We start from the raw sequence: 14600 nt of genomic DNA on the forward strand, positions 1-14600 counted from the left end.
CGATTACTTTGTTCATCGTTTTAATTAGTATGTTTTTATGCAATTCCTTTCTTCCTTAATCTCTTGTTATTTCGATTCTTGTTTTTATGTATTTAATTTCAGCAATTAGTTCTTACCTTTTGTCCTTAGTTCAATTTAATCATGTCAAATTTATTCCTTGCTATCAATTTTGCAATAGTTATAGTTTTAAATATGTTTAGCTAATTTTATTGATTGGGAACGAGGTGAGTCATGGCGTAAATTGGGATTATTTGGTTAGCATGAATTCTTCTACATCGATCTTGTTGTCTTTTGATAAATCCTTTTACTAGATTGAAAGATTAGTAATTTAATTTATCATTAGATTGGAATTTCCTTTGAGCGAAAGCTTTGAGAAATTCTTGGGAATTAGTAGACCGTAAGGTTAATTTGAGCATAGATCGAAAGGCTTGTTCTTATTCCCTGAGACCGTTTTATAGGACCTCTGCTACCTTATTAACCTGACCTTAGCCGTGGTGATCCGAAGTTCCCAATCTTCTTTTTATCTTGTTGAGAAATTTCATTTCCAGTAATTAATCTTTAAAATCAACCAATTTCAAAACCCCCCTTTTAATTATTACTTCTATAGACTGAAAAATAGCAAACAAAATCAACCTTGTCTCTCTGTGGTTCGACCCTTACTATCACTAGCTATAGTTTTAGTTAGGAATTATAAATTTAATTTTGATACAAAACGACGGTATCAACAAGTATAATATTAAAAAGACAAATGTTAATATTTCCTTTTCCTCCATACTTGTAGTTCATTACAATGAATCCATCAAATGCTACTACACCGATAACTATTGAGTCTTGCCACAATGTTTTTGACGACGTTTGCTTCAACAATGATTTCGACACGACTAGAGAACTTCATTTTGGGATTGGTTCGGATGGAAACCTAAACTTCATCACTTCTTCTAAACCTCCTACAAGATCTCTTGTGAGCCGGTCTCAGGAAGACCGCCTCATAAAATTTATAGGATCTTTGTCCTTGGAAGATAAAGATGCCAAAACTAGTGGGAGCTCAAGCAATCAAGTTCTTGCTTCAAAGGGCAAAAGGTTTAAGAAGAAGGGAAATAAAGGGAAAAACTTCAAGCAAGTTGAAGATGAGTGCCATTATTGCTATGGCATGGGACATTGGCTTAGGAATTGTCCTGTATATTTGCGAAATATAAGGGAAGGAATCATCGTTCCAAAAGGTATAATTCCTAAGGAAATTTATGTTATTGATATAAATTATACTTCCACTACGACATGAGTACTGGATACCGGTTGTGGTTCTCACCTTTGTAATCATTTACAGGGTTTAAGAGACGTGAAGAGGCTTAGCAAAGGAGATGTGGATCTACACCATGGAAATGGAGCTCGAGTAGCGGCTGAATCCAAAGGAACTTATGTATTAGCTTTGCCTAATGGATTTGAGTTGTATTTACATAATTGTTTTTATGTGCCTACACACTCTAAAAACATTATTTCCATCGCTGTGTTAAACATGGACGGATTTTGTTTTGTCATTAAGAACAATCGTTGTACTATTTCTAGGAACGACTTGGTCTTAGGCCAAGCTTCTTCCATTAATGGCATTTACATTTTAGAAACCTCTAATCCGACTAATGATATCTATAACATTCAATCAAAGAAACTCAAATCAAGTGACCCAAATGAATCGTTCATTTGGCATTGTCGATTAGGTCACATAAACGAGAATCGCATCAAAAGATTAATTTCGACTAATGTGATTGCACCATTTGATTTTCAATCATATGGAACATGCGAATATTGCCTTCTTGGCAAAATGACTTGAAATCCTTTTAGTGGTAAAGGGACACGAGCAAGTGAACTATTGGGACTCATACATACCGATGTATGTGGACCAATGAGCATCACCGCTCGTGGAAATTATGACTACTTCATAACCTTCACCGATGACTTGAGTAGGTATGGGTATATCTATTTAATGAAGCATAAAAGTGAAGCTTTTGAGAAATTCAAGGAATTTCAAAACGAAGTAGAAAACCAATTGAACAAAAGAATTAAGGCACTACGATCCGATCATGGTGGAGAATATCTTAGCCTTGAATTAGATTCACACTTGAAAGGTTGTGGTATTATATCACAACTTACTCCATCCGGAACACCACAACTTAATGGTGTTGCCGAAAGGAGAAATCGAACCCTACTTGATATGGTTCGATCAATGATGAGTCAAACCGAGCTACCAAACTCGTTTTGGGGATTTGCGATTCAAACCGCAATTAGATCCTTGAATAATAGTCCCATAAAGACAACCGAAAAGACTCCATATGAGATGTGGAAGGGAAGAGTTCCTAATATATCCTACATGAAAATTTGGGGATGTGACGCTTACGTCAAGGCAAAAACTGACAACAAGATTGCCCCAAAATCCAAAAAATGCATCTTTGTAGGTTACCCCTTGACCTCTCGAGTATACTACTTCGACAAACCTCAAGAGAACAAAGTGTTTGTGTCTTGCGAGGCTGTCTTCTTGGAAAGTCAATTTATTTCTAAGAGACAGAGTGGGAGATATTTTGAACTTGATGAAGTTCAAGAGCCACAAACCGAGATAGAGACGCAAGAAGATGTTCCTTCGTCATCTAACACGATTGTCTCTCCACCACTTAGAAGAACGGGCCGTATTATTCGTCATCCCGATCGATATGTGGGACTTATCGAAGAAGATGGCACACTCGATGTGTTGCTTTTAGAAAGTGACGAGCCCGCCACCTACAAGGCCGCAATCTCTAGTCCAAATTCCTCCTTATGGCTTGAAGCCATGAAGTCCGAAATGGATTCTATGCATGAAAACCAAGTTTGGAACTTGGTAGATTTGCTTAAAGGGGCAAGACCTCTTCAATGCAAATGGATTTTTGAAGTCAAGAATGGCATAAAAGGACATGATGATGTCTACAAAGCTAGGCTAGTGGCAAAAGGATTTACCCAAGTCCAAGGTCTCCATTATGATGAGACCTTCGCCCCCGTAGCCATGCTACGATCCATACGGATTTTATTAGCGATTGCCACATTTCATGATTATGAAATATGGCAAATGGATGTCAAAACCGCTTTTCTAAATGGGCATTTAGAAGAGGAGGTGTACATGATACAACCCGAAGGTTTTGTTGATTCTAAGAATCCTAACAAAGTGTGCATGCTTAAGAGATCCATTTATGGTCTTAAGCAAGCATCTAAAAGTTGGAATCATCGATTCGATCATGTTATAAAAGAAAATGGTTTCACTCGAAGTGTTGAGGAACCATGTTTATACATGAAATTTAGTGGGAGCAATGTTGTGTTCGTAATCTTGTATGTCGATGACATACTACTCATTGGAAATGATATTCCGATGTTGTCTTCTGTTAAGAAATGGTTAGATAACCACTTCTAAATGAAGGATTTAGGAGAAGCACAACGCATATTAGGTATCCGGATCCATAGAGATAGATCCAAGAGGATATTGGCACTAAGTCAAGAGTCTTATGTTGATAAGATTCTTCGACGGTTCAGCATGGACAAATGAAAAAGGGGATTAGTACCTATGGTAACTGGGACAATATTAAGCAAGTCTCAATCTCCCTCCGAACCCCATGATGTTGAACGCATGAAGATGATCCCTTATGCTTCCGCTGTTGGATCAATCATGTACGGCATGATATGCACACGTCCTGATGTCTCGTATGCCTTGAGCATGACGAGTAGATATCAAGGAAATCCAGGTGAGAGTCACTGGATAGCCGTCAAGAACATCCTTAAGTACTTGAGAAGGACTAAGGATTCTATCTTAGTGTTTGGAGGATACACCGAGCTCCGTGTTAATGGTTATATGGACTCAAGTTTCCAAACGGATAGAGATGACATGAAATCACAAGTTGGTTTCGTTTTCATGCTCAATGGTGGTGCCGTTAGCTGGAGAAGCTTCAAGGAAGTTGTGACTGCGGATTCAACAACAGAGGCTAAGTACATTGCAGCATCAGAAGCTACCAAGGAAGCTGTGTGGATCAGGCAATTCACGGAAGGTCTAAGAGTAGTACCTACCGCCAATGATCCCATCACTCTCTATTGTGATAATAGTGGGACAATCTTCCAAGCTAAATAGCCAAAGTCTAGTAATATATCTAGACATGTACTTAGAAAATATCATGTAATTAGAGATTTCATTGAAAGAAAGGAAATTGCGATATGTAAGGTTGGGACGGATGATAACATAGCTGATCCGCTCACCAAGCCTTTATCGCAGGCTAAGCATGATGGACATGTTGCGTCCATGGGACTTAAACGTGTACCAAGTTTATGTTTGGTTTTGAAATGAAATAAAAGTGTTGTTTTTGTTCATGTTCATAATCACATTTGTCTTTTATCTTTTCTTATACATTGTTACATCTAAACGGGTTATAAAGACAATTGAACCCCGTTAAAGTGAACACGGATTAGCATTGTATACGCCCATAGTCACTTGTATGAGGTGACGCCTCGAAGTGACTAGAGTGTGATGCGATTGATGGCAAGTTCAAGTGCCATTGAGTCATATGAGAATGACTAGTCGATCACATAGGCAGACTGTTATGAACACTATGTCGGTCCTTATGACCGCTTATAGAGTTCTGGCAAATTTATATAGCCTGGTCGTGGCGAGAGCTACTATAGTATTCTAATGAGTCGATTCTTTTGACTAAAGATTGTTCGCCTAAGATGGCACAATTTCAGATTAACTTTGATTTGTGTTACTACGACCTTCGTAAATGGGGTCAAATGGGCATATTTTGGGTTATGATGGCTGTGGCTAGTCGAAGGGAATGAGTGCGATATGAATTGTCCACCCCTAGTCAGGGTTATAACAATATCTCAGGGCCACTCGAGGAGTAATGAACTGGAAATGCGTGGCCACGCTCGGAAGATATCTATGGTAGATATATCCGGTCAATCAGTTATTCTCCAGATCGAGGAAACCACTCTCGATATGATCACTTGCAAGTACAACCTGAAAGACACCTTGCATTGAGTGGGAGATAGTAATAGGACAAGAGAATTGGTGACGCACACTTGTCGAGGACAAGTGGGAGATTATTGGATGTGTCCTCCGACAATAATGCGATCACAACTGTCGATCATGATGATCACATGTTTAAGTCTCATTTTAAGAATACATGTGGGAAGTAATATTGTACTATCAACTGGTCCACACATATCGGTAATGATTGGCTGACTAGAGTTTGACATTACTGTCGTGCGACGGTGGTGATCAGTTGATCCCCTTAAGTCATACCTAAAGGGTAACACTCTTAATTGATTATTTAATTGATCGTATGACGATACGGGTTAATTAAATTACTTAAAATTGACGGACGATTTTGGAAGTAATATTTACATATCTTGTTATAATTTGATTAAATAAGATACGGTCTAAGTGATCGAATTGTTTTATTACTTAGATGAAATTATTGTTTACAGAAACAGTTGAATTTGAATGAATAATTTATTATTAATACAAGATGTTGTGATTAATAATTGGTATATCATTTTGGTACAAGTAATTATGAATTACTAAGTCGATTTTGTATATGACGTATTTTTATTAATGCGTTAATTTTTAATATGTTAAAAATGCATAACAATTTTATATGACTTGTGACATGTGACAAATTAACAAATTGACAAAGATAAAATTGAATCCATTTTGTCTTATATGGACCGAAAATAGGAGGGAGTATAAGGTTTATATTGTGTTAAATATTTTAGTGGAAAACACAATTATAACCTAGTCTCTTAGCCATGCAAGCCTAGTCTTTTCTTGGGAAGAATAGAGGCTTATGCATTGGCCTTTTTCTCCCTCCCATACCCGGTTTTTCCAACCCATACAAGCCAAGGGTTTTGTCTTATTTTTGGTAAATAGACTACTCTTGTGGAGAAATAATTCATTCATTCTACACATCTAAAACAAAAGTATTTTAGAGAGATAAAAATTATTCCATTATACTCTCCTCTTGACCGAAATTCCAAGAGGACAAAAATAGTTTTGGGTCATTTTATTTAGATTAATATTGTTCTAGTATTAATAATATTAATCTTATTAAGAGGTTATCTTGGGTATTATTCCTTGGGAGGGATTCTATACTTGAATCCTTTGTTCATCCATATTAGGAGAGCTCAAGAACAAGTGAGTAGGAGAGCTCACTTGTGCCCAATAATCCGAAATTTCCAATGTAAGAATGATGATTTCTTCACTATATTTACATTTGTTTGCATGCATAAGATCTAATTAATTTTATGACTAAATTAAATGGAACATATAAGAATATGTTGAGTATTATGAGATATAGATTTCTAACAGTTGATGCACATACAAATCCCAAGGTATATCCATATCTGTAACAACGCAATGACCAAAGTGTACCAATAAAACAAATTCAAAGGTACGGGAAATAGAAAACGTAGCTCAAGTCTCAACTCACCATACTATTGACAAATGCCAAATACCTTTCGATCTTGCAAGACAAATTAGTCGGATTCTCGCGGATTCGCTCATGCACTCATAAGTATGTAAGGGTGAGTTATATGTGAAGATAGAAAGAAGTAGAAACTCTCACTCGACTTATGAAACATGCATGCAATCTATTGTGATAGATATTTCCCCAGCTAATATGCCTCCAATATGTAGACAAAAGTACATGTATCAAGGACAAAAAGGGTGGCAAATGGGTTAAAGGGATATAAATGGTTTGTGCAGAAGTACTTATGGATATGTGGAGTTAAGACGGTAGTCGCAGTGCTAAACAAAAACCAAAACCAAATCTATGATGACAAATACAAATGAACCCAATTTAGAGAAATAATCTTAACTTTACAATACATGGGAGCGTATGAAGTACTCTCCAAATATGCATTAGACTCTAACGACCATCCTTTTGATCCTTGACAAAACCAAATGAAGCAATCAATTTCTTTTCTTTTCTTCTTTCAATTCTCTTTTTTTTTTTGATTTTTTTTCTTTCGCTTCATATTTTTCTTTTTCCAACACAAAGATACAACACAATTGCTAAAAGTACTTTGGTATACCCACATGATAATAATAAGTCCCAACCCAACCATAATAGCAAACTAGACATGATAAACAAGCAACTCCGACTGTCCCGATAAGGTAGGCAAATTCTTGGACTGTAACTCATATGATATTGTTTAAGATTGCCTACAAGGGTTCAAGTGGGCTAACAAAAAGGATAATGTATGGCTTATTTGAACGGTAAGAACCGCCTATCCACATGTACTTAGTCAAATAAAAGCAATAAAAGTATCAAGAAATCAATGTCACACATATGCAGTTTGATATTACATATTCCACAAGGAGAAACCACACTCAAGACTAATTGACAATGAGACCAGTTTATTGATGTTCCTGGTCTAGGAAGCTCTATAGACCTCAGAATTTAAGTAGTTTACCAACATAATTGTGTCAAATCTAATTAGCATAAGACATGTCAAATACGGTCAAGACTTGAATTATGAGCTCTGTTTTCATGAATAACGGGTCAAAACAATGTACATGGACAACTTAGTTGGGATTAAAATGCAACAACAATGCAATTTAACATCATTGTTATTTAATTCACCAAGACTCGACCTAAAACAAAGTCAAAACATGTTTTTGTATTTCCGTTTTTTTTTAATTTTTATGGATTTTTGTTATAAATGCACACAACATAATTAAAACACACACCATAAATAAAGACTCCTCTCCCAAACCTAAATGTCACAGTGTCCTCATTGTGACCCCTGCAGCATAGCAATCACACAAAAATTTCCAGCAACCTAAAGGACACACCTAACAAGAGGAATAGGAAATAACTAGAGATAATACAATAAAAGAAGGTACAAGGGAAGAGAATACCGGGTAATAGCGTAGGAGTTCCCCCAAACCAGCTGCAAAAACAGGGGAGAAAGATCAACCGCGCAATGCCTATCATCGTCTGGCTACATATGAAACCCCATACACGTGGGTACTCAATCGAGCCTACCAGCACTCGATCGAGTTCACATCTGGCGAGCACAAATTCTGCATTTAAAATAAATGCCCACACAAACCACAATCAATACAACTTAAAGAACGTAATAGTAAATCAAAAAGTAGCGCATGTGCTACACGCAAGCATAAGTAGCACCAATAAATAGTCCAAGCAAAGAAAATAAATGACAAATAAACTTCTTGCTCATCAAACTCTAAGTCGAATGTAAAATATGAGCAATGTTCATCGTTCTTTAAGTCATCATCACTTGGTAGGAGATAGGGCACTTCATCCATTATAGGAGCTTTATTAAAAACTCTGACTGGCTCCTCTCTGCAAATCTCAGCTTCCAAAGCATCCAACTCGGCTTCTATGTTAACACTCTCATCACAGTTATAAATTGGCTCAGTATGAGGCGCATCTCCATAAATCATCCTCTCAATCTCATAGACTTCTTTGCTTCATGGATATGACGCAGCAGCAGGGGAGTCAGATTGATTCCTATCCAAAGAACAAGTAAAGGAATCATCAATAGTAGGAGCAACAACATGAAGCATATAACATGGAGCTACCAAGTGAGGACGCTTTATAGCGTTATTAAGAACAAATTTCACAGTATCATCCCCCACTCTTAGTATCAAACTACCATCCGTAACATCTATGAGTGCTCCTGCAATGTGTAGGAACGGTCTACCAAGAATGATAGGTACTTGGGAGTCCTCAGCCATATCCATAACAATAAAGTCAACTGGAATGAAATACTTCCCTACTCTAACTGGCACATCCCCTAAGACACCCATAGGCTTCTTTAAAGATCTATCAGCCCTTTAGAAAGACATATTAGTGATACGTAGTTGACCCATATTTAACTTTTTGCATATAGAATACGACATGATACTAACACTAGCCCCAAAATCGCAAAGAGCTTTATCAATAGCTGCACTACCAATATGACAAGGAATAGAAAAACTCCCTGGATCCTTAAGCTTTGGTGGTGAGTTAGCTTGTAATGCGGCCGCGCACTCTTGAGTGAATGCTACTATCTCAACTTCATCAAAAGACCGCTTCTTTGATAAGATCTCTTTCAAAAACTTAGTGTACGCTAGCACTTGAGTTACCAATTCAGTAAATGGCACTATCACTTGAAGATTCTTTACTACCTCCATGAACCTTCCAAACTGTTGTTCAAGTTTAGATTTCTGCAATCTTTGAGGAAAAGGTAGTTGAATTTTAATCAGCTCGGCTTCTTTCGCATTAGAAATAACTTTGGAAGCATTATCGTCAGTTACAGGAGTGACTCGATCGAGTTTAGTGGTCACTTGATCGAGTTCAGGGGTGACTCGATCGAGCCTTGAGTGTACTCGATCGAGGAACCTACTTTTGTCCAATGCCGTAGTTGAAATACGCGAGATTTTGTCATCTGAGGGGGTGCCTCGATCGAGCCCATGTAGTACTCGATCGAGCACGTTGGTTCCTCGATCGAGCCTTCTGTTACTCGATCGAGGATCTTCTGCAGATCTGTCTTTTTTGCTTTTCTCGCGTTTCTTCACATCCTGTGTTTCAGTTTCGTCAATTTCTTTTTCATCGTCACTTAGCTCCAAATTATCCAATCCCTTAGGATGCATGTAAGGGACCTCATCTTCATTAATGGGCATCTCTAGACTTTTATAGGTAGTACCGCTCCTTAAAGAAATAGCATTAACTTGCTCATGTGCTTGCTTACCTTGAGGAGGAAGGCCGAACGGTTTTGAAGGATTTTGAGCCGCCACTTGAGCAACTTGAGTATCCAACATCTTGTTGTGAGCCATAAGTCGGAGATCTGAGCCATTTGCTTTTGTTGAATCAACAAACTTTGTTGCAAGAGAGCTTTCATCTCGGCCATCTCATTACTTGGAGCTTGAGGAGGAGGTTGCATTTGTTGAAAACCTCCTTGATTCTGCCTTTGATAACGTCCTCGTGGTTGATTACCATGACTTAGAGGAATAATATAAGCACTTTGTTGTGGAGCTTGAGCATAAGCATTCTGACTCCTTTCAGGGAAAAAGTTAGAATATGGAGTACCTTGCTTGAAAGATTGAAAAGCATGAACTTGCTCAATGGTACTCATACACTTGGCCGCAATGTGTCCATCTATCCCACATCTCTTGCATGACACTTCTTGTTGAACCACATGGACCGTTTCTTGCTTACCCAAAGACTGAGATGTCTTTAATTCAGCTATTTGAGCCGTTAAGGCCTCCAGCTGTGCTGCAATGACATTATCTGAACCACTTCCTCTCTTGCTACCTCTGGGGTTACCATACTCAGCTGTGTGAGTAGCTATATGATCAATCAACTTCCAAGCATTACCATCATTAGTATTATCTTGGAATCTCCCATTGGCAGCTGAATCAAGCAAGGCTCTATGATCATCATACAACCCGTTATAAAACAGGTTGCAAAGGAACCAAATCTGAAAACCATGGTGAGGGACGGACCGAACTAGCCGTTTAAAACGAACCCAAGCTTCATTAAAGTCTTCGGTGGGACCTTGCCTAAAACTTCTAATCTGACTTCTAAGAGCATTAGTTTTCTGTGGTGGAAAATACCTCTTGTAAAATGCAAGAGCTAATGAAGTCCAGTTAGTAATTGCGTAGGTCTCCATATCCAAGTCACGTAGCCATTCAGCTGCATCATCTCTTAAAGATAAAGGAAATAAAGTCTATTTTACTTGATCTTGAGTCACCCCAGCTGTCAAAGGAATAAAACAACAATATGTAACAAATTTCTCCATATGCTTGGCGGAGTCCTCTCCAGCTTTTCCTCCAAATAAATTCCTCTCTACTAAGCTTATGTATGAAGGTTTGATCTCAAAAGTCCCTTTATCAGTGGTAGGGAGCTTAAAACCTTTAAGAATAGATTCAACCGTAGGTTCGGAATAACTTGCCAAGGTTGGCATCTTTGATGTTGTAGAAACCACAGGTGCAGAAATAAGTGTGTCCTTTTCAAAGGACGAATCTTCTGCAAAAGTATACTGCTCGTAGTCAAGTGTACTCAAGTCTTTCACCTGACTTACTTCTCTTTGAAATTTTCGTCTGTACCGAAAAGTCTTCTCTGGCTCGGGATCAAAAGGTATAATCTCTAACCTATTAGACCTGGGCATACACGAAAACAACAAGAAAATATCAAACTGTCTCAAGGAACTAATGCTCCCTGAGATAAAAGACAAAAATAAACAAAAACAAACAGAAAAATTGTTGTCTCCCGGCAACGACGCCAAATTTGATAAGGTTATTTTCAGTCGTTTGGCCTTAATCAAAATAAATCCTATAATACTACTAACAAATAGCTAGTGGTAAGTAAGGTATCGTATCCACAGAGAGGCGGGAAAATTAATCTAGTTTGTTTATATTTAGATCGTCTTAAAGTAACCAATTTTATGGAGGTTTTGAATGCTTGATTTTAAACAACTAATAACAAGTGAAATAAAGATGAATTCAAATATATTAAAAGAGCCTAGGGATCGGGTTTACTAGGTAGTCATCAAAGGGTAAGGTTTAATGCATTGATTGAGCAATTTATATTGTTGAAAGTCATATGATCGGTCGATTCTAATATGTGTTTTTAGATCTAAACATAACATGCAATCGCTATTATTAAATCGGTCTAATTCAAATATCATGGCCTATACTAGTCTTAACCCTGACGGTTGTAATCCTAGTTTATGCATGACTAATTAACCAATTCTGATAAGTAATCAATTAACTAGATTAGAACAATAATTAAACAACAATTAAGAGCAGTTTAACAATCAATTCATTAATAACCCCTTTTCTAACAACCTAGATCCCCTTTCACCCTAGACTAAATATTTAGCTACTCATGATAAAGGGAATAACAACAATAAGATTAATGAACAACATGATTAAAAGCATAAAAGATGAACAAATAATTGAATTAATAATTGAGGAAAGATTAGAACAATACCGTAATGAAGAACAATAGATCCGATGCTAAACTAATGTAAACTAATCTAAAAGTATTCTAAGAGAGTTTTTAGAGTAGTTCTACGAAACTAGGTAAAAATAATGGCGTAAAATAAATTAGGGTACGATTTAGGTATTTATAATAAAACATAACCGACTTAAGGAAAATTGCGGAAAATCTGGAAATAAGTGGTTCCTCGATCAAGCCTTGTCTTACTCGATTGAGTCACCAACTTCCTCGATCGAGCCTTGGCCTAGTTGATCGAGGAACCATTCTGGTTCAGCTCCTTTCTTCGTGTTGTCTTCTTAACTTCTCTTCCTTCATTCTTATGGATTCCCGTGCCATACTTCGTGTATTCCTTCATGCCCACTCCGCAATGCCCATTTCATTCCTTTGCTCCTCAAATGCATCATTCCTGCATTAAACATCAAATAGCGGAAGTATCAACATTCTAACATAAAAGGCATGTAAATAATATAATTTAGCACGAAAACCGTATGAAAAGCAACTAAGGAGTGTCATAAATATGTATATAATTATGACTCATCAGTATTCCTGATATATGAAAGTGATAGTGTGATGTTCCGACCTCATGAGTAATAGTATGGATGACATTCGTAATGTTATTATCCATTGTTGTTAGAATCGCGATTCGATCCAATGATTCTACGATTTTATGATCCAAAAATGATTAACCGATCCTGGATCCTACGATCCTATCATGGTTATATAATCTTACGATCCTATTAATTTGAGTATTTTTAAAGATGGGATCATAACGCGATCCTACGATTCTACGATCCTACGATCCGATTCCGTAATATTAATATATATTATCATATAATGACACTGTAAAACCCAAATTTCGTGTAAGGTGTAGAAACATGTTCATACAATTATACTAAAACCATTAATTACCAATATTTTATGAATAAATATTAATAAATAAATGTTTTGATCTTCAATTATTTGTTTTCACCAAATAAAAAATTATATTTAAAGAGTTCATAGAATCTTGCGATTCTACGATCCGATTCTACCGATTCGATCCTACCCTCCCCATCGATCCAAAGTAGAATCCCGATCCTAACAACATTGTTATTATCTATTTAGTCGGTATGATTTGTTGCGTTGTGATCTAGTAGAGTGGTTTTAAGGAAGTTTTCTTGTCAAGGAATTTATACTGAGGCAGTGTTTATGGGATTGTATAAGTTGCAATGACTATCGATGTGGCTGTTGTGCCTTGGGTGATGATCCGGGCACGGTACTCCGTGTTGTGATGCGGGTATTTTCGCGCTGCAGTGCGGCTGTTGGTGGCGGTGTTGCGATGTCGTCATCAGTTGTGGTGGATTAGGGATGATTACGAGACGGTTTTCGAAAGTGTATTCCAGTTATATAGATTGTTGTTTTGTTTATTGCTGTTTCCTGTGAGTTTCGATTTTGACATATAGACTATTGTTTTGTTTATTGATGTTTCTTACCAGTTTCGGCTTGAGAGTGAGGGTAGAGTATGATAAGAAAGAGAGTTGGGTATGTTTCCGTTGTTGTCATGGTATAGTGATATTCTGTTAATGGGACACAATGGTGAGAGGTTGTTAGAGTACGTTTGATCTTGTTTTAGATGAGGCATTGGTGGACATAGTTGTGGCAAGAGATTTGTGGAACATGTGTTGTACTGAATTAGAAGCTGCAGGTGGTTCATATTCTTTTATTGGGACAATGAGTATAGGGTGTTGGGAATTAGTATCATGTTAAGTTATGGATGAGTTTTGCGGTAATAAGAGAAAAGAACATGAGGATCTAGTGTGAGTGTGTGTAACAATTGTGGATCGTGAGTTATGATTATGGAAATAAGTTCATGTATAGAGGAGTATGTCATTTTGCGGCACTGTGGAAGAGTTGAAGTATTAGTTATGCTAAGGAGTTTGTGGTATAGGTATGCCGAATGATTGGAAATATGAGAACTGTTAGAGAAAGAGAGCCCTAGATATAGGAATAGTTGTAGGTTTTGAGGTTATAATGGGCTATCGTTGACATGCGGTGGTGATGATAATTATAGGAAGTATAGCAAATGATCTAATATTAGTGAGTTACGAGGACGTAACATTTATCTTAAGAGGAGTAGGATGCGACAAAGAGAGTTTGATGGTTGTACATGTTGCATTATATTTGGAAGTTTGAGTCTTGGTGGAGAATAAATGATGGATTTGTATTGTGGTTGATATTATTAAAGGTCATGATAGTGCTTGTAGTAGTATGTCGTTTATGAGTGTGAGAACTTTGATAGTGTTGACAGTTGGGTGATGATGTTTATGAGTGTGAGTAAACTTCGAGGACGAAGTTCATTTTAAGGGTGGTAGAATGTAACATTCTGTTTGGTGGTTGATCTCGCTTGGTGGATTGTCTTGATATTGGATTTGCTAGTGGATAATATGTTAGTGTGACGGAGTTAGCGGCATTTATGGAAGTAGTATTATATAGTTAGTGCCGAGAGGCTATATTATAGTTGATACGATATAGTGAGCCGCGTTGTGGAGGTAGGCATAGTTGGTGGAGTTAGTGCTAGGTGTACATGTTTTATAGTTTGGGTTGAACTTT

The sequence above is a fragment of the Silene latifolia genome, chromosome Y, assembly GCF_048544455.1.
Source record: "Silene latifolia isolate original U9 population chromosome Y, ASM4854445v1, whole genome shotgun sequence".
Lineage (NCBI taxonomy): Eukaryota > Viridiplantae > Streptophyta > Magnoliopsida > Caryophyllales > Caryophyllaceae > Silene > Silene latifolia.